The sequence below is a fragment of the Lepidochelys kempii genome, chromosome 22 (assembly GCF_965140285.1).
Source record: "Lepidochelys kempii isolate rLepKem1 chromosome 22, rLepKem1.hap1, whole genome shotgun sequence".
In the NCBI taxonomy this organism is placed as follows: Eukaryota; Metazoa; Chordata; order Testudines; family Cheloniidae; genus Lepidochelys; species Lepidochelys kempii.
Genome location: NC_136401.1, coordinates 3,795,563 through 3,822,849, shown reverse-complemented (window position 1 = coordinate 3,822,849; position 27,287 = coordinate 3,795,563). Strand labels below are relative to the sequence as shown.

Genomic DNA, 27,287 nt, shown 5'->3' with positions numbered 1-27,287 from the left:
GGTTTCTTCAGGTATGTTGGCAACAAGAAGAAAGCCAAGGAAAGTGTGGGCCCCTTATGAATGAGGGAGGCAACCTAGTGACAGAGGATGTGGAAAAAGCTAATGTACTCAATGCTTTTTTTGCCTCTGTCTTCACTAACAAGGTCAGCCTCCCAGACTGCTGCGCTGGGCATCACAACATGGGGAATAGATGGCCATGTGGAGAAAGAGATGGTTAGGGACTATTTAGAAAAGCTGGACGTGCACAAGTCCATGGGGCTGGATGAGTTGCATCCGAGAGTGCTAAAGGAATTGGCGGCTGTGATTGCAGAGCCATTGGCCATTATCTTTGAAAACTCGCGGCGAACAGGGGAAGTCCCAGTTGACTGGAAAAAGGCTAATGTACTGCCCATCTTTAAAAAAGGGAAGAAGGAGGATCCTGGGAACTACAGGCCAGTCAGCCTCACTTCAGTCCCCGGAAAAATCATGGAGCAGGTCTCAAAGAATCAATCCTGAAGCACTTACATGAGAGGAAAGTGATCAGGAACAGTCAGCATGGATTCACCAAGGGAAGGTCATGCCTGACTAATCTAATCGCCTTCTATGATGAGATTACTGGTTCTGTGGATGAAGGGAAAGCAGTGGATGTATTGTTTCTTGACTTTAGCAAAGCTTTTGACACTGTCTCCCACAGTATTCTTGTCAGCAAGTTAAAGAAGTATGGGCTGGATGAATGGACGATAAGGTGGATATAAAGTTGGCTAGATTGTCGGGTAGTGATCAACGGCTCCATGTCTAGTTGGCAGCCGGTATCAAGTGGAGTGCCCCAAGGGTCGGTCCTGGGGCCAGTTTTGTTCAATATCTTCATAAATGATCTGGAGGATGGTGTGGATTGCACTCTCAGCAAATTTGAGGATGATACTAAACTGGGAGGAGTGGTAGATATGCTGGAGGGCAGGGATAGGATACAGAGGGACCTAGGCAAATTGGAGGATTGGGCCAAAAGAAATCTGATGAGGTTCAGTAAGGATAAGTGCAGGGTCCTGCACTTAGGATGGAAGAACCCAATGCACAGCTACAGATTAGGGACCGAATGGCCAGGCAGCAGTTCTGCGGAAAAGGACCTAGGGGTGACAGTGGACGAGAAGCTGGATATGAGTCAGCAGTGTGCCCTTGTTGCCAAGAAGGCCAATGGCATTTTGGGATGTATAAGTAGGGGCATAGCGAGCAGATTGAGGGACGTGATCGTTCCCCTCTATTCAACATTGGTGAGGCCTCATCTGGAGTACTGTGTCCAGTTTTCGGCCCCACACTACAAGAAGGATGTGGATAAATTGGAAAGAGTCCAGCGAAGGGCAACAAAAATGATTAGGGGTCTGGAACACATGACTTCTGAGGAGAGGCTGAGGGAACTGGGATTGTTTAGTCTGCAGAAGAGAAGAATGAGGGGGGATTTGATAGCTGCTTTCAACTACCTGAGAGGTGGTTCCAGAGAGGATGGTTCTAGACTATTCTCAGTGGTGGAAGAGGACAGGACAAGGAGTAATGGTCTCAAGTTGCAGTGGGGGAGGTTTAGATTGGATATTAGGAAAATCTTTTTCACTAGGAGGGTGGTGAAACACTGGAATGCGTTGCCTAGGGAGGTGGTGGAATCTCCTTCCTTAGAGGTTTTTAAGGTCAGGCTTGACAAAGCCCTGGCTGGGATGATTTAGTTGGGGATTGGTCCTGCTTTGAGCTGGGGGTTGGACTAGATGACCTCCTGAGGTCCCTTCCAACCCTGATATTCTATGATTCTATGATTCTAGGGGGGAGTTTGGGGAGTGGGGTCTGAGGGATCCCCCGGATGGAGGGCGGGGGTAGGGTGGATGAGGGGATGGAGGCGCCCATGTGGGGCCTGGAGGAGTGTTAGGGGCCAATGATGCAGAGTGTGTGGGAGGGACTATAGGAGGTGTTGGGGAGGGTGGGCTGAGGGAGCACATGGGTGGGGGAGGGATCAGGGGGCGCAGACTCGGACTAGGGCAGGGTGGGGTCGGGGCTGGGCTGCTTGTGGCTCGCGCGCAACACGTGGCTGAGGACTGGAGAGAGGCACGCTCCTCCCACGTCACCCTCCGCCCCCCCCTTGGGGGCCTCTGACCTTCTCCTAATGGCGTCCTGAGAGCAGCACTCACTTCCTGTGTCCGCAACTTCCGGACATGTCACATGTTCTGTGAGCCCCCTTGTCTCCATTCTTCCAGGGCTAGCCCGCACCAAGTGAACAGAGCCATTTACAGCCAATTGTCCCAGTCAGTGCGAGCCATCAAGCTTCCAAACCATCATCAACAGGCCACGCTTTCCATAATTACAACAGGACTTCAGATTCATACTTCATATTTCTAGCTTCAGACACAAGAATGATACGTGTACAAGAATGATACAGATAGGATGACCACACTCAGGAGATGATAAGCCTTGTAATGAGACCTTACCAGAGGCTTTTTTGCATAAAGCATAATCCAGTTACACCATATTCACACTTATAAGCATATTTCCATAAAACATATAGATTGCAGAGGTGTGGGGGGAGCCTAGGGCTGAGATAGCAGGTCATGCGGGTAGGGAATGAGGGGCACCAGCAGAGCAGCGAGTGGGGAGCTCAGGGCTGGGAGAGCAGGGGCTGCAGGCAGAGGTGGATTTACAATGAAACTCACAGTTCCCTGTCTCATTATTAAGGATCCTTGACCATCAGGGAGGTTGTGGAAGTGACGGATTCTGTGACTTCCTGTGACCTCTGTGACTTCTGCAGTGGCCAGTGTGGCTGACTCCAGGGCCGCCCAAGCAGCTGGCCCCAGGGACCACCAGAGCAGCGGCCAATGCAGCTGGCCCTGGGGATCATTTGAGCAGTGGTCCTGGGGGCAGTGAGAGCAGCCGCAGCTCAGTGGCTCCCGGCAGCTGTCCTGGGGGCAGTGGGAGCAGCTGCTCAGTCCCTGGGGCTCCCCCTCTGCGGTGGCAGCAGGACCCCGGGGCTTCTCCCTGGTAGCTGGTGCTATGGGCGACCCAGACTCCCTCCCCCCACAGCTGGTGCTGCAGACTCCCAGGGATCCCTCCCTGCAAGATTCAATGAGAGGTATCTATGGTTTAAATCATGGACAGGTCACGGGCAATGATTTTTTGTTTCTTGCCTGTGACCTGCTCATGACTTTTATGAAAAATACCTGTGATTAAATCATTGCCTTACTCATTGTCAATGAAATAAATTGAAACCCTTCCACCTGCAAGTGGATTTAGCCCAGGACCCTCAGTGTCAGCAGCTGTTACACCCCCCACTGAGCTCTCTGTCAGGTGTCCCAGTGCTGGAAGCCTCCTGTTTACACCCTAAGATAGCATTTTTGCACCGGGGGGCTGATATTTTGGACTGGACACTGTAGCAGGGAAAGGTGCTGCTGTACTCCAGAAAACAAGCCACCTCTCCACAAAGAGGGATGAAAGGACCTGCCAAAGCCCGGGATTGAACCAGGGACCTTTAGATCTTCAGTCTAACGCTCTCCCAACTGAGCTACTTCGGCAGCTGCATAGCACTCCTTTCACCTGCTGCTGCTCTGTCCGGGATGTTTTTGTCAGCCTTGGCACACAAAAAGGACGTTGTTGTGAGTGGCCCATGAAGGCAAGACTTGCTTTTGCCTGCCTTGCTCAGCTTGACTTGCTTCCTCACCCCATTCCTCCCTTAGTTCTTAGGTTGACCTGGTGGCTGAAGCAGACTGGGCGCCAGTCACCCATGGAGGAAGTTGAGCTTGACCCTGAGCTAGACTAGACCCTGGTGGCGAGAGTCTGGCCACCACTTGCCACCCCATCCTGTTGTCCTGGCTTCCCCTACTGGACGTCATTTAGGGAGGGAAGTGGGGCTTCTGCCTCCCCTCCCCAGTTATCATACCGCAGAGGAGTGTGAAAAGGCAAACGAACGGCTGCTCCACACTCCCGCTGGAGGAACCCGACGCCCTTAGCTGTTGGCTGACAGGCCTGTCCCCGAGGAGTGGGAACAGCAGCTGCTGCCTCCCCCTCGGCTCCAGGCTGCCTTTCCCATCTCCTAAGGGCCAGGCTCTCTGCCATGGAAACAGCTGCCACTGCTCTCCATGGGTCTGTGTTCCACACAGCAACGTACAAACCTGCTCCCAACTGAAGCGGGGTCAGAGGGTGACAGGGCTGGCGACACAAACACTTCAGACTATGAACCCTAGGGCCCTTTCTTTCTTTAACCCAGGACGTGCCAGTCAACTGCTAACCAGGGTGTTGTCTTCATCTTGAAATACCTCTCAGGACATCTGACAGAGGAAGGGAAACCCCCTCCCACCAATGGCTCCCTGTGAAGGAGTTGTACCATACCTGCCCCTGCAGACTGGCTGTTTTTATACTCTTGGAGCTTTTTCTTTTCAGACCCATCCTGATCCCAGTCTAGGGGCCAACCTCCGCAGTTCAGAGTTGAGAATTGACTGCCATCACCCCCGTATGGCACTTTCTAGGTGAATGAGAGAAAGTCAGTGGGGGAAGTGACATGGCTCATGAACACTGATGCTGTGGGCGAGGCCTGGACTCACAACCCCAGCAGTGCATCCCCCCTGCCCTTGCCAGTTGCACCCCTGTAGGTGCTGCCGAAACAAACCTGGAAAGTGGGCAGTTACCTGAGTCTGTGGTTATCAACTTTGGCTGGTAGCTGAAAGGCTGATGATCCAACCCACCTGAAGATGGCATAGGCGCTGACTTCTGCTGGCGCCAGTGGGTGCTCGACCCCCCTCTGTCCCTGGCCATGCCCCGATTCCCCCCTGCCCCAACCCCTGTCGCTGCAGGAGGGGAAGGTCATGCCAGGAATCCTGGTTCTCAGGCTCCCTGATGGGACTGCCCTGGGATGGGGGGTGCTGTGGCCGGATCCATTAGGTAACCAGACTGAGCCAACTCATACCCTTGGCATGCTGCCCACTGCAACAATGGGGCTTTTTAACACACACATCCTGGCCCGGGGTGGGATCCGGCTGCCACAGCTGGTATCTATGCCCCAAGCACTGGTCGTCACGCAGAAGTTGTTGGTTTCCCTGATGAACGCTTGGCAGGGGGAAGGCGGCAGCCCAGCTGGCTGGAGAAGAGGGATCCATTCTGCCCCCGAAGAGAGAGGGAAAAGGTCCATCTGACTGTCCTGGTAGCAGCACAGCGAGGATCCCTCTGGACTCCCCCAGCCACGTCCATCCAGCCTCTCCACAGGACGGGGGCACCCAGCTCTTGGCAGCCCCAGCTTTCGCTCCTGAACTCTCCCGGCAGACATGCAGCAAGCACAGTTAGGGTGACCAGCTCACAAGAGTGAAATATCAGGACACATTGGGCGACCGGATCGGGAGGGAGAGACAGACACAGGTGCACAGCCCCGACTGGAGCCAGAGCACACCATGGGGCGGCTCCCGTCCTGGGAACCATCTGGCAGGCTGGTCCCTCTGGCACCAAGGGTCACGGGTCAGGTCAGGTGGGGTCGGGTGGGGGGGGCGGCGGAGGGCTCTCCGCCCGCTCCCGGCCCCTGCATGCCCCGCCCCTGCAGCACGCGGCACTCCTGCCGGCGAGCGGGCACCGAGAGCTGCCCCAGGAAGCAGTGAGCAATGGCGCCATGGCTGCGGTCCGGACGGTCCCGATATTGGGACAAAGGGCGTCCCAACCGATGTAGGGTTACCCTATGTGCACGGGGGGCATCGCGCACACATGGGACCGAGAGAACTAACCGATGGACTCCTGGGAGAGACGGCCTGGCCAGGCTCCCCAAAGGAGCATTGCAGCTCTGAACAGGGGTTTCCTGGCGAAACCGGCTTTGGCTCCAGGCTGGGAAATGGGGACAATGGCTGGTGCTGGTGATGCAAGTGAAGCCGACACACACACTGTGTCTCCCTCACAGGTCGAAACCCGCCCGCAGCCCACAGGGCAGCCCCTGCTTCCGGCGCTCCAGTCCTTAGAGCAGTCGGAGGTGAGCCGAGAATGGGAGCCTGCCTAGCAGCCTGGCAGCTGCCTATTTGGGTTCAGCTGGAAGCCCGACAAGCCGGGATCCCCAGAGGCCTCAGCCAGAGATACAGCTATGGCAGAGATGGGGTGGGGCACCCAATTCCTCCCCCTCCTCATATGAACTCTGCTGGAGGGACAGGCCCGGCAGTGCGCATGCCGCACCCTTGATTGGGGCAATGGAAGGGGATTTAGCCCACGTCAATCGGACCCATCAACATTTTTCTGTAGAAGCTATTTTTGATGGAAAAGTTCATTTTCCGTTAAATGCTTTCCACACAAACGTTCAGTTTTTACAGAAAAAATGGAAAATCCCAAATTGAAAACTTTCCACCCAAAACCTTTTGGGTTTGCAATGAAAATGTTCAGTGTGACAACCAAAAGTCGCTCTCAAGTGACCTCGTTCCAGGCTCCGCACAAAGGGGACTGGCTGCTTGGGCCCCAGGTGGGAATCCCCTCTCTTTAGAGCAATGCAAAGTGGGCAGGGGGCAGCTCTGGGCCTCTTCTCACCCATGGCATAGAGTTGCCTTGGTGGAAAATAAAAAGTGCTGTTGGCCTGGAGCAGGAAGGTAACAAGAGTGGCAGAGTATCTAGGAGAGAAAAGTTCTCCAGCCGCGTATTGCCCGGCACGCTTTGGCCAGCCTCCTAGGTAGGGTCTGCTCCTTGAGCTGTACTGGATAGAATTTATTTAGTGCGTGCAACTGGATATATAATGAGCCGACTTCAAAGCACTCGCCCCACACCCCCTTGCAGGCGCAGCATGCTGCTGTCAGTCCCTGCGCTGCAATGCTCGTGTTGGAAGCAAACCATCTTCTCCGTGCCTGGGCACAACAATTCCTCTCTGCTGCCAATTCTGCCAGGTCTGGGCAGGTAGCACAGGCCTCCCAGGCTGCTGGAGAGTTCAGGCAGCTCATGGTTGCACATGGTTGTATGTAAGACTGAACAGTCCCCTGGGGTCCCTAGAATGGGCTGCAACAGCACACGGCGTAACTTCGGGGACTCTCAGCAAAAGGGGCTAAGAGCCGTGCTGTTCTCCTTGTAGGACTCACAAGAGATTCTTTCCATACATGGTATTTTGCAAGTTCCCCCCGGCGTGACCAAATCTGCATTTGGAGTTTGAAATGAAGGAATCAAAGCAGAACTCCCAAGCCTGGAAGTCTGGCTCTACACCAGGCAGAAAGGTTCCTCAGCTGGGTTTTTTTAGTTTCTGACCTCTTTGCCCATGTGCAGCAAGTGGATGGACAAGCAGACCCCCGGGGCTCCCAGCATCATGACTGGAGAAGTGAAGAGGATTGTCCCAGTGGGCTTTGAAGACTTCAAAAAAGCTGGGATCATCTGTTCTACTCAAAAGCCTTTCTATTGGCAGTGCCTAGCTGGGGGGTCACATCACGGACAGAACCTGCTCTCGGGAAAGTAAGTGACTCCAAAGCGACAGGGGCTCCTCTTGGGGTATCATTTATTCAAAGAGACCAACATCCTACGGGCCTGGCTATGCTATGGGTGCGACAACAACACAGCGACATATCGCAGCATCTGTAGCGCTGGAGTGTAGACACTTCCTGCATTGAGAGATGGGGGTTACCGCGATGGTGGGAATCCACTTCTCCAAGTGGTGGTAGCTAGGTTGATAGAAGAATTCTGCTGTCACCCCTCACCATGTCTACACCAGGGGCTAGGTCGGCTTAGCTACGGCGCTCGGGTGGGTAAATTCCCGCCCCGCCCAAGACATAGCTAGGTCAATCTGAATTTTAAGTGTAGACCAGCCCTGAAACAGACAAATAAATGCACATGGCCATAAAACAATCAGGTTAGATAGATAGATAGATAGATAGATAGATAGATAGATAGATAGATAGATAGATATCTGAGTGAGTGAGTTTTGGTTTGCTCACATCTAATTCTCAGTTGCTGATCTCTGGGGTCCAGAGGCACCATTTCTTTCATGCTCCATGCGTTTTAAGATACAGCTTCAATGTCTTTCTTTCATTTTTATAACTAGGGGGATGCCATTTGAGGGCTGTGAAGCCTTCCCCACTTCAGCTTGGAAATTGTGAATACTTTGCCGGACACTTTAGTTCTGAGGTAACTAAATATTAATACAATAATGTTACATGATCAAACATTTAATTCTTTCCCCCCAATATTTCTATCCATATAGATGCCCGTATAGCTGCTACACTTTGTCCTGCTTTCCCTCCAGCTGCATAACTCCTTCTAATGGAGGAAATTGGGTATCCAGAAAATGAACACAATGGCCACTTGTCAAAATTTTGGTTTACATGACTTACCAAACGTAACACAAGAACTCTGGGGCAGAGGCAAAATCCAGTTTACCTGGGCAGCATTCATCTGTCTAAACTATGGGACCAGCCTTTCTCCTTCTGAAATTCTCTGCCTCCTTCACTGCGCACTTTCCAACTTCTGCAGCACATGAGGCTGGGGTCCTACAGACGACAGCCTCCTTCAGTCCACAGCTTGATTTGTCCCCGCAGCACTATCCATTCTGTGCACTGGATGAGGCCGGGATTCCGTGGGAAAGTGTGTGACCGTGCAACTAACGCATATGCTTCCTGGCAGGTGCCATCCACAGATGCTCCTTACAACCTGCCTGAGCAGCGTCTACTCAGCCTGAGTTGCGAGCGGGTGCACAAGGCGCCAGCCCTGCTTTCAATCTGTTTTATGCACGTTTAAAAGAAGACAGGTGCCCACACGGATGGCCACATTTTAGCAGTGTCAGGCCAAGGACCGAATGTCTCTTTCACCCCAACGGGTGACCCTCCAAGGTGAGTTCTGGTGAAGAGCCAGAGGCCCTGGGACTTGGTGCCCCAGCTGATGGCAGGACCCAAAGCTCCCAGCAGAGAGGGCAGCTTTTGGTGACCCGAACCTCCATCTTGTTGAGCCTGTTGGCTCTGTAGCTGCTTCCGCACTCGGGGGTGGTTTGCCAAATTCTGCTGTGGAATCAGTTGGCCTCGGTGTCATTTGCTGCACTGCCCCCTGCTCAGAACTGCTCTCTTCAGCCCTGGTGAGAGGGACTGCATCTAGTCGTTTCATTCCACCCCAACACAGGGAAATAAACTTCCCCTTTCCCCCGGGCCTTAGGCCAACCCCTGTCGCTGGCTACATGTGAAACAAGAGCTGATGGAGATTATTCAAACTATTTCATGTTGCCAGGTGTTGTAAAGCATGAGAAAAATCTTTGCCACCACCTGGCATATCTCTCATTACCATGGAATTTGGCTTCTACAGGAGACAGGTATAAAAGCTGGGATTGATCACGCGTGGCACAGAATGCCTGCTTTCCTCCTTTCATGTACGCAGGGAACCCCAAACAGTCCAGCATGGCTGACCTGCCACATCCGAGCCAAGGGATAGCAGGGGAATCTCACTGGCCCACTTTGGAGTGGCCCCTATATTAGAGAGTTGGAATCACAACTGGTTTAGAAATCGAACCATGCACTGATGTCCCATTCTGGTTGTCAGGGGCTCCCAGGATCACATGGGAATGGGCAATGTAAATAGAAGAAAAGTGAATGAGTGCTGATGTAAGGAAATCTGCAGGAGCCTCCGGGAGTTCACTGTCCACATCCAGAGGGACTTTGGATCCATTTAGCCAAATTGCCTTTGAAAATCTCAGCCTAGATCATCAACACTTTAAACATAGCAGTCTTAGAATCATAGAATCATAGAATATCAGGGTTGGAAGGGACCTCAGGAGGTCATCTAGTCCAACCCGCTGCTCAAAACAGGACCAATCCCCAACTAAATCATCCCAGCCAGGGCTTTGTAAAGCCTGACCTTAAAAACTTCGAAAGAAGGAGATTCCACCACCTCCCTAGGTAACGCATTCCAGTGTTTCACCACCCTCCTAGAGAAAAAGTTTTTCCTAATATCCAACCTAAACCTCCCCCACAACAACTTGAGACCATTACTCCTTGTTCTGTCATCCGCTACCACTGGGAACAGTATAGATCCATCCTCTTTGGAACCCCGCTTCAGGTAGTTGAAAGCAGCTATCTAATCCCCCCTCATTCTTCTCTTCTGCAGAATAAACAATCCCAGTTCCCTCAGCCTCTCCTCATAAGTCATGTGTTCCAGACCCCTAATCATTTTTGTTGCCCTCCGCTGGACTCCTTCCAATTTTTCCACATCCTTCTTGTAGTGTGGGGCCCAAAACTGGACACAGTACTCCAGAGGAGGCCTCACCAATGTCAAAGAGAGGAGAACGATCACGTCCCTCAATCTGCTGGCAATGCCCCTACTTATACATCCCAAAATGCCATTGGCCTTCTTGGCAACAAGGGCACACTGTTGACTCATATCCAGCTTCTCGTCCACTGTAACCCCTCTGTCCTTTTCTGCAGAACTGCTGCCCAGCCATTCGGTCCCTAGTCTGTAGAGGTGCGTGGGATTCTTCCGTCCTAAGTGCAGGACTCTACTCTTGTCCTTGTTGAACCTCATCAGATTTCTTTTGGCCCAATCCTACAATTTGTCTAGGTCCCTCTGTATACTATCCCTACCCTAGAGCGTATCTACCTCTCCTCCCAGTTTAGTATCATCTGCAAACTTGCTAAAGGTGCAATCCACACCATCCTCCAGATCATTTATGAAGATACTGAACAAAACTGGCCCCAGGACCGACTCTTGGGGCACTCCACTTGATACCGGCTGCCAACTAGACATGGAGCCATTGATCACTACCCGTTGAGCCCGACAACCTAGCCAACTTTCTACCCACCTTATAGTGCATTCATCCAGCCCATACTTCTTTAACTTGCTGACAAGAATACTGTGGGAGACAGTGTCAAAAGCTTTGCTCAAGGAACAACACGTCCACTACTTTCTCCTCATCCTCAGAGCCAGTTATCTCGTCATAGAAGGCAATTAGATGAGTCAGGCATGACTTGCTCTTGGTGAATCCATGCTGACTGTTCCTGATCACTTTCCTCTCCTCTAAGTGCTTCAGAATTGATTCCTTGAGGACCTGCTCCATGATTTTTCCAGGGACTGAGGTGAGGCGGACTGGCCTGTAGTTCCCAGGATTCTCCTTCTTCCCTTTTTTAAAGATGGGCACTACATTCACCTTTTTCTAGTTGTCTGGGACTTCCCCCGATCACCATGAGTTTTCAAAAATAATGGCCAATGGCTCTGCAATCATATCCGCCAACTCCTTTAGCACTCTCGGATGCAGCGCATCCGGCCCCATGGACTTGTGCTCATCCAGCTTTTCTAAATAGTCCCGAACCACGTCTGTCTTCACAGGGGTCTGGTGACCTCCTCTCCATGCTGTGCTGCCCAGTGCAGTAGTCTGGGAGCTGACCTTGTTCGTGACGACAGAGGCAAAAAAAGCATTGAGTACATTCGCTTTTTCCACATCCTCTGTCACTAAGTTGCCTCCCTCATTCAGTAAGGAGCCCACACTTTCCTTGACTTTCTTCTTGTTGCTTACATACCTGAAGAAACCCTTCTTGTTACTCTTAACATCTCTTGCTAGCTGCAACTCCTGGTGTGATATGGCCTTCCTGATTTCACTCCTGCATGCCCGAGCAATATCTTTATACTCTTCTCTGGTCATTTGTCCAATCTTTCACTTCTTATAAGATTCTTTTCTGAGTTTAAGATCAGCAAGGATTTCACTGTTAAGCCAAGCTGGTCGCCTGCCATATTTACTATTCTTTCTGCACATCGGGATGATTTGTCCCTGTAACCTCAATAAGGATTCTTTAAAATACAGCCAACTCTCCTGGACTCCTTTCCCCATCATGTTATTGTCCCAGGGGATCCTGCCCATCAGTTCCCTGAGGGAGTCAAAGTCTGCTTTTCTGAAGTCCAGGGTCCGTATTCTGCTTCTCTCCTTTCTTCCCTGTGTCAGGATCCTGAACTTGACCATCTCATGGTCACTGCCTCCCAGGTTCCCATCCACCTTTGCTTTCCCTACTAATTCTTCCTGGTTTGTGAGCAGCAGGTCAAGAAGAGCTCTGCCCCTAGTTGGTTCCTCCAACACTTGCACCAGGAAATTGTCCCCTACACTTTCCAAAAACTTCCTGGATTGTCTGTGCACTGCTGTATTGCTCTCCCAGCAGATATCAGGGTGATTGAAGTCTCCCATGAGAACCAGGGCCTGCGATCTAGTAACTTCTGTGAGTTGCCCGAAGAAAGCCTCATCCACCTCATCCCCCTGGTCTGGTGGTCTATAGCAGACTCCCACCACCACATCACCCTTGGTTGCTCACACATCTAAACTTAATCCAGAGACTCTCAGGTTTTTCTGCAGTTTCATACTTGAGCTCTGAGCAGTCATACTGCTCCCTTACATACAGTGCAACTCCCCCACCTTTTCTGCCCTGCCTGTCCTTCCTCAACAGTTTATATCCATCTATGACAGTACTCCAGTCATGTGAGTTATCCCACCAAGTCTCTGTTATTCCAATCACATCCTAATTCCTTGACGGTGCCAGGTCTTCCAGTTCTCCCTGCTTCTTTCCCAGGCTTCCTGCATTTGTGTATAGGCACTTGAGATAACTCGCTGATCGTCCCTCTTTCTCAGTATGAGGCAGGAGCCCTCCCCTCTCGTGCGCTCCTGCTTATGCTTCCTCCCGGTATCCCACTTCCCCACTTACCTCAGGGCTTTGGTCTCCTTCCCCTGGTGAACCTAGTTTAAAGCCCTCCTCACTAGGTTAGCCAGCCTGCTCGTGAAGACGCTCTTCCCTCATCTGGCTCTTAATCTGAAGGCTGAAGTTACAATTCCCTGTTCGGGTGCTTGGGGCTCCTCTTCAACAGTACAGCACACAATCCGCTGAAGCCCCCACCCAGTAATCTGGGGAAACTAACCAGGGCCACTGGCTGCCTCTAAGAGGCAATACTTTCCCCACCCACCAGCACTGAGTGGAGAAAAGAAACTTTAATAAAAAGGAGGAAAATCACCTTGTCTTAACTTTGGAAAACACCACAATCAGGATTCATAACATGACACTGTGAGCAAAACACCCGCCCACAGTATGCTGGGCAGTGTCCTTTTGCCTCGGGCTCTGAAATCCAGAGACCAAAAGCTCTTTGGAAGAGCCCCTCCCTTCACTGCACCTCACTCCCAGCTGCTGTCCTGGGTCAATGAAAACCCAGAGATCACCTCTCACCTCCTGGGGGGAAAGCCCCTTTCTCCCTCCCCTGTCTGCCCACATTGCTGGTCACTTGCCGTTCCACCCTGTCACTGCTCTGCTGGCCACCCTCTCTCCTCTGGGATGTCTTGCAGTCCCACTAAGAGCGGTGCAGGCTCCCTAAAAGTAGCGGCCACCAGAGCCCGAAGAGTAGCCCCATCCCTTCCTCTTGAAGCCACGCACCTGCATCACCCCTTCTCCCCGAGGCCCCACTCCTGTGCTGACTCTTCCCCCCAAGACCCCACCTCCCGATCACTGCTCTCTACCCCCTCCCCACCCTCCCTCACCCTTACGGTCATTACAAAGTGGTAAGGCAGAGCCCTCCCTTTTCTAAAAGTCCTGGGGCGTTGTGCCCCCCTGTTCACGCACCCCTGGGTCCCAGCGCTTCACACAGCTCTCACTGATCTCAGCTGTTAGCGAGGGAGCCTCATGGCTCACGCAGACTTGGCAGTTTCCTGCCTGAGAGACTCTGTCCCAAAGCAGGACTAATGCTTAGACCTGGTTCTCGGGGATTTCAGATCTGCTGATCTGCAGCAAGACTCTCCATTGAGTCTCAGTCAGCTCTGGTATCGCACAGAGAAGAACAAGAGGGTCAAATGGTGCCGGGAACCCTTCAGAAGAATCCACCCCACCAAGGACCAACACTTGTCTCCTCCTGCTCTCAGCTCCACTGAGAAGTTTTGGGGGGTCACGCCTCACCTTTCTCACCCTAGGGGCCTGGGAGAGCAGCCATAGCCAGGTGCCCCAGTGGCGCAATTGGTTAGCGCGCAGTACTTATAGGGCAGTGCTGAGAGGAGCTATGCTGAGGTTGTGAGTTCAAGCCTCACCTGGAGCACTGGTTTTCATTAACCAAATGGCTTCACCCACTTGTTTGTTTGGCCCTGTGGAGTGTAGAATGCCAGCCCGGGGGACACTGAGGATGGGGGAGGACTTAAAAATGCCCCTTTCAATTATTCCCTCCCCTCCAGAGTGCAGGTCAGAATCTACAATCCTTTCTCAGGGGGATAGCTCAGTGGTTTGAGCATTGGCCTGCTAAACCCAGGGTTGTGAGTTCAATCCTTGAGGGGGCCATTTAGGGATCTGGGGCAAAAATTGGGGATTGGTCCTGCTTCAAGCAGGGGGTTGGACTAGATGACCTCCTGAGGTCCCTTCCAACCCTAACCTTCTATGATTCTCCCCCACCAGCCGCTGGGCCAGGATCCCTCAAGCAGAGCCTCGAGTCCTGTGGATCCTTGGCGCCTGGGGAGGGAGAGAAGCAAGGTAGCCATTTTGTAAGAGGGCTTTCTCTTCCCCTGCCCTCTTCCCCAGTTTTTGTCACACAAGCAGGAAGCAGCAAAAGACCAGAAGTCTGAAGTGCAGACAATGCGATGTTTCCTGGGGTTAGTTTCCAAGGAAGCATATTCTGAAGCCCTTCACACCACTGGGGCTTATCTCTATACACCGATAGACTCTGTTCCCCAGTGTTCCCTTCCCAGCTCCGACACTGCAAAGCGTTTACCCCGCGTCCCCCTTCCCGGCTCCAACGCTGCAGAGCCTTGCCTGTGTCTCTGTTCCCTGTTCCCATTCCCCCACTTCGCAAACATGATTCCAGTTTCCACTTCCACTTCCTGTTTGACTCCAGATTATATGGTAATATTCTCAGCTATACCTTAACCAATCATTTTACTGAAATGTAATTAACCAATCCTAATATATTGTAACATAATTCTCTAACCAATTATATCCCACTACACTAATGAACTTACACATAGCAAAATTAATTATACAACAGTCAGAAACAATTAGAGAACCAGACAGATTGACAACAGAAAAGTGGAGGCCGTAAAGATAACATATATTGAAATGAGGGTTTCACAACCACAACCACTGAGAAGGGATTTCTTGTCGGACAGGAGGCTCTCTTAAGATCTGTTTCTGTATCTGGTGGTGATGGGCACTATCAGGACAGGATCGTCTTCCTAACCGCCCAATACCACCATATTTCAATGGGACGGGTTGGGGATGTGAGGATGTGACCATTCGCTTCCCAGTTTATGGCTGCCCCTGCAGCTTAGCCAAAGGCCTTAGCCTAAGAACCCAGCCTCAGACTCTCCTGGGGAGAGAAGGCCCGTACACAGGCAGATTGTGATTTTGATTCTTTGTTTTGTACCTCGTAACTAGCTAAGGATGAAAACAAACAGTAAAAATACACTGTGATAAAAAAAAGGCCTGTACTCTTAAAGTATAGGCTTTACAGGTGGGCCTGAATATCTCTATTCTAACAAGGATCTTTGGGAAATTAGCCTTTGCTGACAAGGTTTGTCTCTGTTCCTATTTCACCTTCCGGTGTTAGAATCATAGAATCATAGAATATCAGGGTTGGAAGGGACCCCTGAAGGTCATCTAGTCCAATCCCCTCCTCGAAGCAGGACCAATTCCCAGTTAAATCATCCCAGCCAGGGCTTTGTCAAGCCTGACCTTAAAAACCTCTAAGGAAGGAGATTCTACCACCTCCCTAGGTAACGCATTCCAGTGTTTCACCACCCTCTTAGTGAAAAAGTTTTTCCTAATATCCAATCTAAACCTCCCCCACTGCAACTTGAGACCATTACTCCTCGTTCTGTCATCTGCTACCATTGAGAACAGTCTAGAGCCATCCTCTTTGGAACCCCCTTTCAGGTAGTTGAAAGCAGCTATCAAATCCCCCCTCATTCTTCTCTTCTGCAGGCTAAACAATCCCAGCTCCCTCAGCCTCTCCTCATAAGTCATGTGTTCTAGACCCCTAATCATTTTTGTTGCCCTTCGCTGGACTCTCTCCAATTTATCCACATCCTTCTTGTAGTGTGGGGGCCAAAACTGGACACAGTACTCCAGATGAGGCCTCACCAATGTCGAATAGAGGGGAACGATCACGTCCCTCGATCTGCTCGCTATGCCCCTACTTATACATCCCAAAATGCCATTGGCCTTCTTGGCAACAAGGGCACACTGCTGACTCATATCCAGCTTCTCGTCCGCTGTCACCCCTAGATCCTTTTCCGCAGAACTCCTGCCTAGCCATTCGGTCCCTAGTCTGTAGCGGTGCATTGGATTCTTCCATCCTAAGTGCAGGACCCTGCACTTATCCTTATTGAACCTCATCAGATTTCTTTTGGCCCAATCCTCCAATTTGTCTAGGTCCTTCTGTATCCTATCCCTCCCCTCCTCCCAGTTTAGTATCATCCGCAAATTTGCTGAGAGTGCAATCCACACCGTCCTCCAGATCATTTATGAAGATATTGAACAAAACCGGCCCCAGGACCGACCCTTGGGGTACTCCACTTGATACCAGCTGCCAACTAGACATGGAGCCATTGATCACTACCCGTTGAGCCCGACAATCTAGCCAGCTTTCTACCCACCTTATAGTGCATTCATCCAGCCCATACTTCCTTAACTTGCTGACAAGAATACTGTGGGAGACCGTGTCAAAAGCTTTGCTAAAGTCAAGAAACAATACATCCACTGCTTTCCCTTCATCCACAGAACCAGTAATCTCATCATAAAAGGTGATTAGATTAGTCAGGCATGACCTTCCCTTGGTGAATCCATGCTGGCTGTTCCTGATCACTTTCTTCTCACGCAAGTGCATCAGGATGCAGAGGGATCTTATGCTGAGGGATCTTTGGCATATTTTTGCGAGCTTAATAACTATCTCCGAAACTTCATTTACTCAAACTTCAAAATTGGTGTCACCTGATTTTTGCATCACCCTGTGAAAAAACAGCAGACACGTGGGGCTTTCTACAGGGTGTCATGATGCTAAAGTTGGGGAATTCAATCGCTGTACTCGTGTGTTGGGGGGTGTTTCTCCACAGCTGACTCAGAGCTTCCAGCCTCGGGCTGCCCCTGCCTCACTGCCAGGCACACCGGGCTGTTAGCTGCACCCACTGTCCTTGCCAGGGGTCCCTGCTGAACCCTGTGGGTGACTCTGCAGGTTGAGAAGGTGCTGTGTAGCGATTTAGAGCAGGTGCAGGAAGGAGCCGGGGTCACTATTCAAATTCTGAATTGCAACAATTTTCCAAAGTTGGGAGTGTCCAAAACCAATTCTAACGGGAAGGCGAATGCAGAGCAGTTACACTGGAGGGGCCCAGACCTGCAGTGGAGGCACAGTGGAAATTAATAATGCGGAGATCATTTGTTAAATTAGTCATCACTGACAAGATTTGTCTCTGTTCTTATCTCACGTTATGGTGTTATTTAGAGGAATCGGTACATATTTTTACCATAGTAATTAAACCCTTAACTTTATTTAATCAAGCCAAAAACTTAGTGTCACTTATGTTTTTCTCTGTCCTAGCAGGAATGAATTGAATTTTGTGACTTTCTCAAAAGTGCAGAGAGCTTAAATTTGGGGAATTCAGTTTCCGTGTTTGTGAGCTGATGTTTTCCTCTCACAGTTCAGTGCGTGCATGGAAATCCTAAGGGGGATCTAAGTGCTAGTGTATGCTGGGCAATTAACTGGCAGAGCTACGTGTCTCAGGGTGTGAAAAATCCACACCCCCAAACCAATAGAGTTAAGCTGACCTGAGCCCTGGTTAGATAGAGCTAAATAGAAGGAAAAATTGTTCCGTCAATGTAACTATTACAGGGATGGGAAAACCCCTCCAGTCGGTGTAGTGACTGTCTACCCAAGGTGCTAGAGAAGTGTCACAGCAACATTTTAAGTGTAGACAGCCAAAGAGACCAGATCTGGCTCCAGTTCACACTGTGGATGCTCAGGCACTAAGACTACAGTAATAATAACAGCCCAGTGCTTCCGTAGTTGGCAGGATTTGAACCTGCGCGGGGCGACCCCAATGGATTTCTAGTCCATCGCCTTAACCACTCGGCCACAACTACTGGATGTACAGTTGCTCCACTGCACTATGATTCAGTTCTCCCAGAATTGTCACTTCAAATTGTTTGCTCAGACCAGCTTCCCCAGCACACTCAAGGCTGTGCATTAGTGTAAGTGTGTCCATGGCTGAACAGCGAGAATTCCTGCCCATTTCCCTTCCGGCTGGAGCTCGATGAGAGTGTGTTTGTGTTAACGACATTGCTGTAGATCATTGTTCATTCCCCACGTTGACAAGCAGACAGTCCCTTTCCTATTCAAATCTCCAGCACATCATTCCAATAGCAGGGGTCGGGTTTTCTCTGGGGCATGGAAACTTTTCAGGGGGTTGGTACGTGAACTCAGCCTTGCATTCCATCCTTGATTTTTCATGGACTAACAAGAGCAGCATAAAGAAAGAGCCGAGCCAATGTCTCCCCGACAGGGACGCAGGTGGCCACGTCCCTCTGTCTGATCATTGCCATTGCAGGAGAGAAGGGTTCACTGGTATTGAGTGCCGTGGCTCAGACAAGAGACACAGGGAGGTTTTGCTGTTCATGGATCTGTGCAAAGGAAATTGTGTCTTTGTGTGAAATGGAGGTGGGAAATGAAACATCCACGTGGTGGCCCAATGCCTTACGGACTGTGGGTGAAGGGCTCAGGCTGACAAATGATTTAACTGGGGTTTGTTTCAATTCATTGCCCTGATTAAAAACTATGGCTAAAAGGGAGCCATTGCTGTTAGTACTGGTACCTGTGTAGGACACCCCAGTGGGTGTCAAGTCCATGGCCTTAACCAGGGGTAGTCGGTTCCTTTTATCAAGATCCAAATTTCTTGGTCAAGGTACAGTCAAGGTCTAGACTCCAGAGAAAACAATACACTGAGGTAATAAGAAGTATGTAAAAAGATTTTGCAGTCACTGTGGGCATAGCTATGATGTGTCGTGTTTCACTCTTTATATCTGGGGCCACCGCCTTTCCCTTTAGCCTTGTATTTGACCAAGGGTAAAACGAAACATCTCTTCAGATACCAGGGAGTGTTTGTGTTCATTCCTGTGAGCTACACAGGGGTTTGATGTTGCTACTTTCAATCCTCCAGCTCTGGCGGGATAAGGAACAATTCAGGCTGTCACTGAACTGAAGGCCGGAGATCATTTTTTGACCGGGAGAAGGACACCTCGTCTTAAAGGTGTTTGTCTGGCTGGCAGCCCTGATTCCCAGGTCTCTCCTGAGGGAAGAAAGTTTCTGTGCAAAATACCAAAACTTTTAAGGGAGAGGAGGGAAAGGTGATGGCCACACGATGGGGCCAGCATGAACCACAATGTGGTGCTTTCATGTGGGATGCCTCCGAACATTGACTGATCTCCACTCCCTTGGATTTGAAGATATGTTTACTTTTGGACTTGGGAAACTACAAGGCTGAAGCCATTATATCAAAGGTCTCAAACTCCCAGCCTCCGGGACATTTGTGGCCCGCAAACCTCCCGAATGTGGCCTGCAGGGCTTTAGCAGTTTTGGCACCAGGTCGCTCCCTTGGCCCCACCTGCTGCCCCCAGACACTCCCCCTGCCCCCCGACTCCAGGGGCCCGGGCAGCACAGCGGAGCTGAGCGGCGTCTTCCTGCTTGCTCCAGTGGCTGCCGGCCCCTCCCTGTGGCCCCAGGGCTGGGGGGGGCTTTGCCTGCAAGAGCTGCCCCTCCCTGAGCGCCCCTGTGGCCAATGGGGCACTGTGGGCGTGGTGTGTACGTTCAACAGGGTGTGGAGGCTCCCCCCGGCCTTGGAGCCCCAGGTAATCACGGTACCTCCAACCCCCTCCCAGAGTCTGCATCCCCACCCCACATACCCCCCTCACATCCCCAACTCTCTCCCAGAGCCTGCATCACATCCCCAAGCCTCCAAACTCCCTCCCAGAGCCTGCACCCCCTTCCCACACACCTCCTCCCGACCCCAAACACCCTCCAAGAGCCTGCACCCCCACCTCCTCCTCCTGCACCCCCACCCCTTGCCCCAGCCCAGAGCCTGCACCCCAGACCCCCCTCTCCCACCCAAACTCCCTCCCAGAGCCCAACCTCTCACCCCTTCTGCACCCAAAGTCCCTTCCAGAGCACGCACCCCAATCCCCTACCCCAGACCTCTTCTCCCACACAAACTCCCTCCCAGAGCCTTAGGCAGGTGGGGGGGTGGAGTTTTTTGGGGGGTGGAGTTTTGGGGAGCGGGTTCTGGGCAGCATAAATGACATTATTGGCCCACTGGGAGAATTTGAGGATTTTCACTGGCCCTAAGGTAAAGTGAGTTTGAGACCCTGCTTTAAGGGATTGGAGCAATGCTGGGGAGATGGAAGGGCACAGAGCTGGGGAGCATTGTGTGCTCCAAGGAAAGTTGTTGTTGTGCTCTGGTGACACAGGGCGGGTGTGGGGATCTTGTAAGCCATGGGGTTTGTGTAGAGATAAAGTTCACTAACCCCCAGGTTCAAAGCCGTTCCTGCTCTGGGCTATACAGGGCAGTCTTTATTGAGACTGTTGCTCACTGGTTGAATAGTTGCCTGCAGGGCAATGGGTTCCTAGTTCAAATCCAAGCACTTCCCTTTAAAAACTTTTTCAAATGAAAATTGATTTCTGGACCCTCTCCAGTGTGTTCAGGAGTCCGCTGAATGGGGATGCTTGAAATGAATGTAAACACTCAGCAGTTCCCCTTCTGAATGTAGAAAACCCAGCAGAGCAGCCCAGCAGCTGAAATCCGCTCCAGTCCTCGCGTCTCCAAGAGGGACACTCTGTATTTGGGGTATGTGCGACACCTCTGGGACGATGACAGGTGAAAAAATGCTGGATTCAATGATAGCTGATGACAGGAGGGGAAGGTGAATGGCAGCACCACACAGGGTCATAACACTCAGACCCGGGGCTTCACTGTATCTACCCCTGTGTTTGCCATCATTTATATCCTAAGAAACACACCCTTCCCCCTCCCCCACACACTGTCATTCCCAATCTTTTCCCCTGCAGCCCACCCGAACCCTACCCTACCCCTCTCCCACACACACACGGCATGGGACACAGCCTCTCCGTGACTCACCCAGGTCAGGACTTGCCTCTGGATCGCCCCAACAGGGGAGCAGAGAGCCTGAAGGGCCACAGGAGACAGATGAAGATCAGCCGGAATAGAAATTCTTCCCTTCGCTTCTTCAGAGTCTCGTTAACCTCACCCAAGAGAAGTTCCAGCACCGGGTGGGCTCAAAGCACCAACCTTCCCATCAGCAGTGGAAGGTGGGAACCAGCTCGATCACACAGAAGGAGGCTCCCCACCTCTGCTGCTGCTGTCCTGCGGCCTTTCCTATGGATTTGTTTTAGTAATGCAACCCCCGCCAATCCAAAGAGACAAGCCCCTAAATGTGGGCTCCAGTGGTGCAGTGGGTTAGCGCACAGGACTTATAGAGTGATGCTGCAGTCGTGAGTTCAAACCCCAGCTAGAGTACTGGTTTTCTATATGCAGATGGCTTCTGCCAATCATTTTGCCCTGCGGAAAATACAATTCCAGCCCAGCAGACACCGAGGTCCCTTCCTTTACCGAGTGCAGGGCAGATTCACACATCTACAAGGCTCCACTCTCCACCAGCCATCTGTGTCAGGAGGGGTCAAGCAGAGCCCAGAGCGCTGCCCATCCTGTGATTCTTCACCCCCTGACTCCCCTTCAATCTTTGCTCCCCAAATCACCTGTGTGCACACCCTCCTGGCTGTGAGACTCAAACCCTGCCTGACTTCTGTATTTTGGTATGATTTGTGTCTGTTGTGTTGATGTGCATGTGGGTCCTGGGTGGTTTTTGTGGATGCCTTGCCCAGTTTTGTGTGCGTGTGTGTATGATTTTTGCATGCATATTGTTTTTTGCTTAGTATTCTTTTCGTGTGTGGATTTTGTGTTTTCTTGTTGTGTGCTTTTTCTGTGTTTTTTGGTGTGGATTTGTTCTTTGTATGTTTTGAGTGGCTTTCCCTTATGTGTGTATGGCTTTATGTGTGTGTGTGTGCGGTTTTTGTTTATGTCTGTGTGGGCCTGTGCACTGTGTGATTTTCTCTTTCTCTCTGTGTGTTTGTCTCTCTGTTTGTATCTTCATGTGTAAATTCACTGTAACTTTTCAAAATATCCACAGCTTTGCCAATTTACACCAGGAATTTTTCTCCATCAACCAATTCTCACTTGTTCCCTACCACTTGGTGACCATTGCCCCAGGGCACTGTCACTCTCAGGGTCCTGATTTCCCATTAACCCTTCCCCTTTCTATTGGGACTGGGAACTAACCAACCAAAAAACCACACAAAGTTTTAGTAAAGGGCCAACAGTCCCCTTACACAAGCCAGCCCCATGAGGCTCACTGATGGCCAGAGAAGGCAGCAGAAGCTGGTCCCATGGTGTAATGGTCAGCACTCAGGACTCTGAATCCTGCAATCTGAGTTCAAATCGCAGGGGGACCTTGTGGTAAATCCCTGGACCTCAAAGTCCTTGCCTTCCCTGTCTCTGGCTGTGCAAGAGTGAGTTGTTTACCTCCTACTGGGTGACTCCTGCCCTCTGGAGCCAGGACTTTGGGTGGGATGGCTGCTATGGGTTGGGGCTCTAGAACTGGCTACTGATGCCTGCAGTCCTATGGTTTGACCTGGTGGCTGGGATTCTCACCGCTTCACCTGACACCCAGAAGTTTGTACTTGCTGCCACACTTCTCCTCTTTCCCACATGGTGCCTGAAGAAAGGAATGCCAGGGCCATGCTGTAGGCATATTTTATACAAGCATATTTTTAATATTTGTAATTTGAAATAATTGTAATTCTGCAGTATTGATTTGCAACTCTCCATAGCTGCTGAGAGTGTCCGTGTTAAAGCTTGCAAACTGTCAATTGACTCTAAGTACCTTGTAAGCCATTAATTAACTCTAAGCGATGCTTTGTAATTGACATGGACACCTTACAACACAAACCGCTCAATTGACACTACTCTCTCTGAAAAAGGAAAAGGAGTACCTGTGGCACCTTAGAGACTAACAAATTTATTTGAGCATGAGCTTTCATGAGCTACAGCTCACTTCATCCGATTCAGTGAGCTGTAGCTCACGAAAGCTTATGCTCAAATAAATTGGTTAGTCTCTAGGGTGCCACAAGTCCTCCTGTTCTTTTTGCGGATACAGACTAACACGGCTGCTACACTGGATACTCTTTCTGAGTTGACACTTTTCCTTGCTTGTAATTGAGATTGACCCTGTCAAGGTTCCTTCCACACTCTGAATGCTAGGGTACAGATGTGGGGACCTGCATGAAAACCTCCTAAGCTTACTTTTACCAGCTTATGTTAAAACTTCCCCAAGGTATAAACTGTTTTACCTTTTGCCCTTGGACTTTCGCTGCCACCACCAAATGCCTAACACCAGTTATTGGGAAAGAGTTTGTTTGGAAACATCTTTCCCCCAAAATCCTCCCAAATCTTACCCCCTTTTTTCTGGGGAAGGTTTGATAAAAATCCTCACCAATTTGCATAGGTGACTACAGACCCAAACCTTGGATCTTAAGAACAATGAAAAAGCATTCAGTTTCTTAAAAGAAGAATTTTAATAGAAGAAAAAGTAAAAAGAATCACCTCTGTAAAATCAGGATGGTAAATACCTTACAAGGTAATTAGATTCAAAACATAGAGAATCCCTCTAGGCAAAATCTTAAGTTACAAAAAAGACACACTGACAGGAATAGTCATTCTATTCAGCACAGTTCTTTTCTCAGCCATTTAAAGAAATCATAATCTAACGCATATCTAGCTAGATTACTTACTAAAAGTTCTAAGACTCCATTCCTGTTCTGTCCCCGGCAAAAGCAGCATACAGACAGCCCCAGACCCTTTGTTTTTCTCCCTCCTCCCAGCTTTTGAAAGTCTCTTGTCTCCTCATTGGTCATTTTGGTCAAGTGCCAGCGAGGTTATCCTAGCTTCTTAACCCTTTACAGGTGAAAGGGTTTTTCCTCTGGCCAGGAGGGATTTTAAAGGGATTTACCCTTCCCTTTATATTTATGACAACGCTTATGAACGCAAACCGCTCAATTGACTTGACTTGCTCAATTGGTTCTGCTCAATTGACTCTACTCTGTAAACTGATACTTTGTAATGGAGATTGGCACTTTTTGTAACAACAACCGCGGAAAGCCCTTAACTGGCGCAGCTGGCATAGGACTAAATTCCTATAAAAATGGACTCTGAGAACTGAGAACTTTCAGTCTCCGGTTCTGCCACCACCCTCCAGGAGCATCGGAGGCGTATCTGACACAGACTTGGCTCCATTCTCGTGTCCAGGCCACCTGGCCAGTGCTCTGTCATGGGCAACATCTAGGCTGGTCACTATAACCTCTATGCAGAACTTGTATGACTCAATGTATGAATGTATCTGCAGATAAGTAAGGAATAAGTAATGACAGAGCTGTGTGTGTTTTCTATATTTTTATTATATTTACAATAAATGTGGCATTTTGCCTCGTCCCTTTTACAAGATCCTGTTGGTCTTATTTTATTAGTATAACACAGACGCTCTCCCCCAGCTCTCCCTGCGCCCTGGGCTCACACTTGGGTGTCTCCCAATCCTTGGCGTTGTCCAGCATGTCTCCCTCCACAGAAGTCACCTGGCCTCATCTTAGACGCCATCTTCATATTGCTCTTCTCCTTCCCAGAACTCCTGCTCTGCTCCTCAGACCCATCTTCCTCAGCTTCGCAGGCAGAGGGGAAGGGGCACCGTGGGAATCACACATGCCCCATTCCAGACACCCCATCGCATCCACAGGGCTCCCAAACCAGGACACCAGGCCCCACGCCGAGGGAGCAAAAAGCCTTTGTGAGCCCAGCACACACCAGACAGGAAAAGATTAACACCCACACCCAGCTGTGACGGTGCTGCCTGTGAGAGCCAGCTGAGGTCACTCAATCATGGTGAACTGCAAACAGACCAGGGCAGACAAACCCCAAACACTGGTGGATATTCCAATGGTTAGATTTACCCAGCCAGCCTGAAACAGCTGCTATAGCACCTCCCTGGTTACTCAGACGTCCAAATAATGCCATTCCCTTAAGGTGCCCAGCCTCAGGCCTCCATCCAGACACACATGTCAAGCATATGATGATCAATTCTGAAAATCTTCTTTCATCACACAAAAGAAAAGGTTCTCCTGACCCCAAAGGACCAAGCCCCAGACCCAGGTCAAATGAGAACTCAGATCTTTCCCCAAATACACACTTACAGTCAATTCTTATTAACTAATTAAAATTTATTAAAAAAGAAAAGAGAGAGAATTGGTTAAAAGATCAATATACAGACAGACTTGAGTTCAATTCTTGAGGTTCAGACACACAGCAGAGATGAGCTTGTAGTCGCCAAAAGTCCTTTTAGAAATAGTCCACAGGTTACAGTCCGATGTCCATATTCAGGATGACTCCAGTCAAGGACTGGGGATCTCAATTCTTATGGCTCAGGGTTTCCCGCTCTTGAAACCCAAAGCAGGTCTGAGATGAAGAAGGATCATGTCCCAAGGTTTTTATACGTTTCCTGTCTGAGAAAACAATTGGCTTAACTTTCCTTCTTCCAAAGATCATGGCAATTAGCACAAGATAATTTATCCATTAAACAGTTCAGATACAGGTGATCACAACCTTCAAAGAGACATAGACAATAATACTATGTCACTCAAGAGTCTTCCTAAATGTTAATATTCCTTTTTTGATCTTTGAATCAAAGCTCTGGCCCTAGACAAGACTTCTTTGCTTACATCACAAGACCTGAGCAGACATCTACACTTCTACCTCTAACAATGCAGACTTGCATTTCAAAGCTCTATTCAATTACATCTCTCCCTACCCAGTCTTTAAAGTTCGGGGGAGGAGGAGGTCGGGGGTGGGGTGCTGAGGATGGTGGGGAGAGGAGGAGGAAGTTGGGGGCGGGGTGCTGAGTATGATGGGGGAAGAGGGAGGAGGTCGGGGGTGGGGCACTGAGGACGGGGAGGAGTTTGGGGGCAGGGGGGTTGTGGGGTGCATGCTCCAGGAGGGGTTTTGGGGTGGGAGGGATTGGGGTGGGAGGGCAAGGCAGTTGGAGGTTTGGGGTCCAGTCGGGCGGCGCTTGGCTCAGGTAGCTCCTGGTTGGCAGCTCCGCTGGACTCAGGCTGGCCCCACACTGGCAGCTGATCCTAATCTGGGCAGAGGCCCCAACTCTGTGGGTGCTCTGGGGCTGGAGCACCAGGGGAAAGAAGAGGGGTGCTCAGCACCAACTGGGGTGACCAGCCATCAGGTGACCAAGGGAGCCCAGCTAGCCTAGGGCTGGTTGGGGCAGGGTGGTTTACGCGGGGAAGCCCCAACAGGAGAAAGGGGAAGCCAGGACAACAGGGTGGGGTGGCAAGTGGTGGCCAGACTCTCGCCACCAGGGTCTAGTCTAGCTCAGGGTCAAGCTCAACTTCTTCCCTGCGTCACTGGCCCCCAGTCCACTTCTGCCACCAGGTCAACCTGGGAACTAAGGCAGGAATGGGTTGAGGCAGCAAGTCAAGCTGAGCAAGGCAGGCAAAAGTGCATCTTGCCTTCATGGGCCTCTCACAACGACGTCCTTTTTGTGTGCCATGGCTAACAAAACATCCGTGACAGAGAAGCAGCAGGCCAAAGGGGAGCCATGCAGCTGCTGAAGTAGCTCAGTTGGGAGAGCATTAAACTGAAGATCTAAAGGTCCCTGGTTCAATCCTGGCCTTTGGCAGGGCTTTTTCTCCCTCTTTGGTGCAGAGGTGGCTTGTTTTCTGGAGCACAGCAGCACTTATACCTGCTACAGTGTCCAGTCCAAAATATCAGCCCCCCGATGCAAAAATGTTATCTTAGGATGTAAACAGGAGGCTTCCAGCACTGGGACACCTGACAGAGAGCTCAGTGGGAGGTGTAACAGCTGCTGACTCTGAGGGTCCTGGGCTAAATCCACTTGCAGGTGGAAGTGTTTCAATTTATTTCACTGACAATGAGTAAGGTGATGATTTAATCACAGGTATTTTTCGTAAAGTCACCAGCAGCTCCCCGCCCCACCCCTGGCCCCAGCTCACCTCCGCCTCTGCCTCCTCCCCTGAACCTGCTGCCCCGCTCTGCTTCTCCGACCCCCCACCCCGGCTTCCATCGAATCAGCTGTTCATGTGGGAAGCCGGGACAGGCTGAGAAGCAGGCGGCAGCTTCACATTCAGGCCCAGGGAGGTGGAGGTGAGCTGGGGTGGGGGGGCGCAAGGAGGGCCACCCACACCACAGCAGGTAACATGTGGGGGCGCGCAGGGGAACTGCTCCTCGCCCTAGCTCA

The 27,287-nt window shown here is 50.7% G+C and overlaps 4 non-coding genes across 4 annotated transcripts; 2 read left to right on the top strand and 2 right to left on the bottom strand.

Moving 5' to 3' along the window:
* Window positions 1-3,448: 3,448 nt before the first annotated feature.
* TRNAF-GAA (transfer RNA phenylalanine (anticodon GAA)) lies at window positions 3,449-3,521 on the bottom strand. The gene has a single exon. It is a non-coding gene; the product is annotated as a tRNA-Phe (tRNA).
* A 10,353-nt stretch (window positions 3,522-13,874) lies between these two features.
* On the top strand, window positions 13,875-13,968 carry TRNAI-UAU (transfer RNA isoleucine (anticodon UAU)). Its single transcript has 2 exons — window positions 13,875-13,912; window positions 13,933-13,968. It is a non-coding gene; the product is annotated as a tRNA-Ile (tRNA).
* Window positions 13,969-17,911: 3,943 nt separating this feature from the next.
* On the bottom strand, window positions 17,912-17,993 carry TRNAS-AGA (transfer RNA serine (anticodon AGA)). Its single transcript has one exon. It is a non-coding gene; the product is annotated as a tRNA-Ser (tRNA).
* Window positions 17,994-26,635: 8,642 nt separating this feature from the next.
* On the top strand, window positions 26,636-26,708 carry TRNAF-GAA (transfer RNA phenylalanine (anticodon GAA)). Its single transcript has one exon. It is a non-coding gene; the product is annotated as a tRNA-Phe (tRNA).
* Window positions 26,709-27,287: the final 579 nt, after the last annotated feature.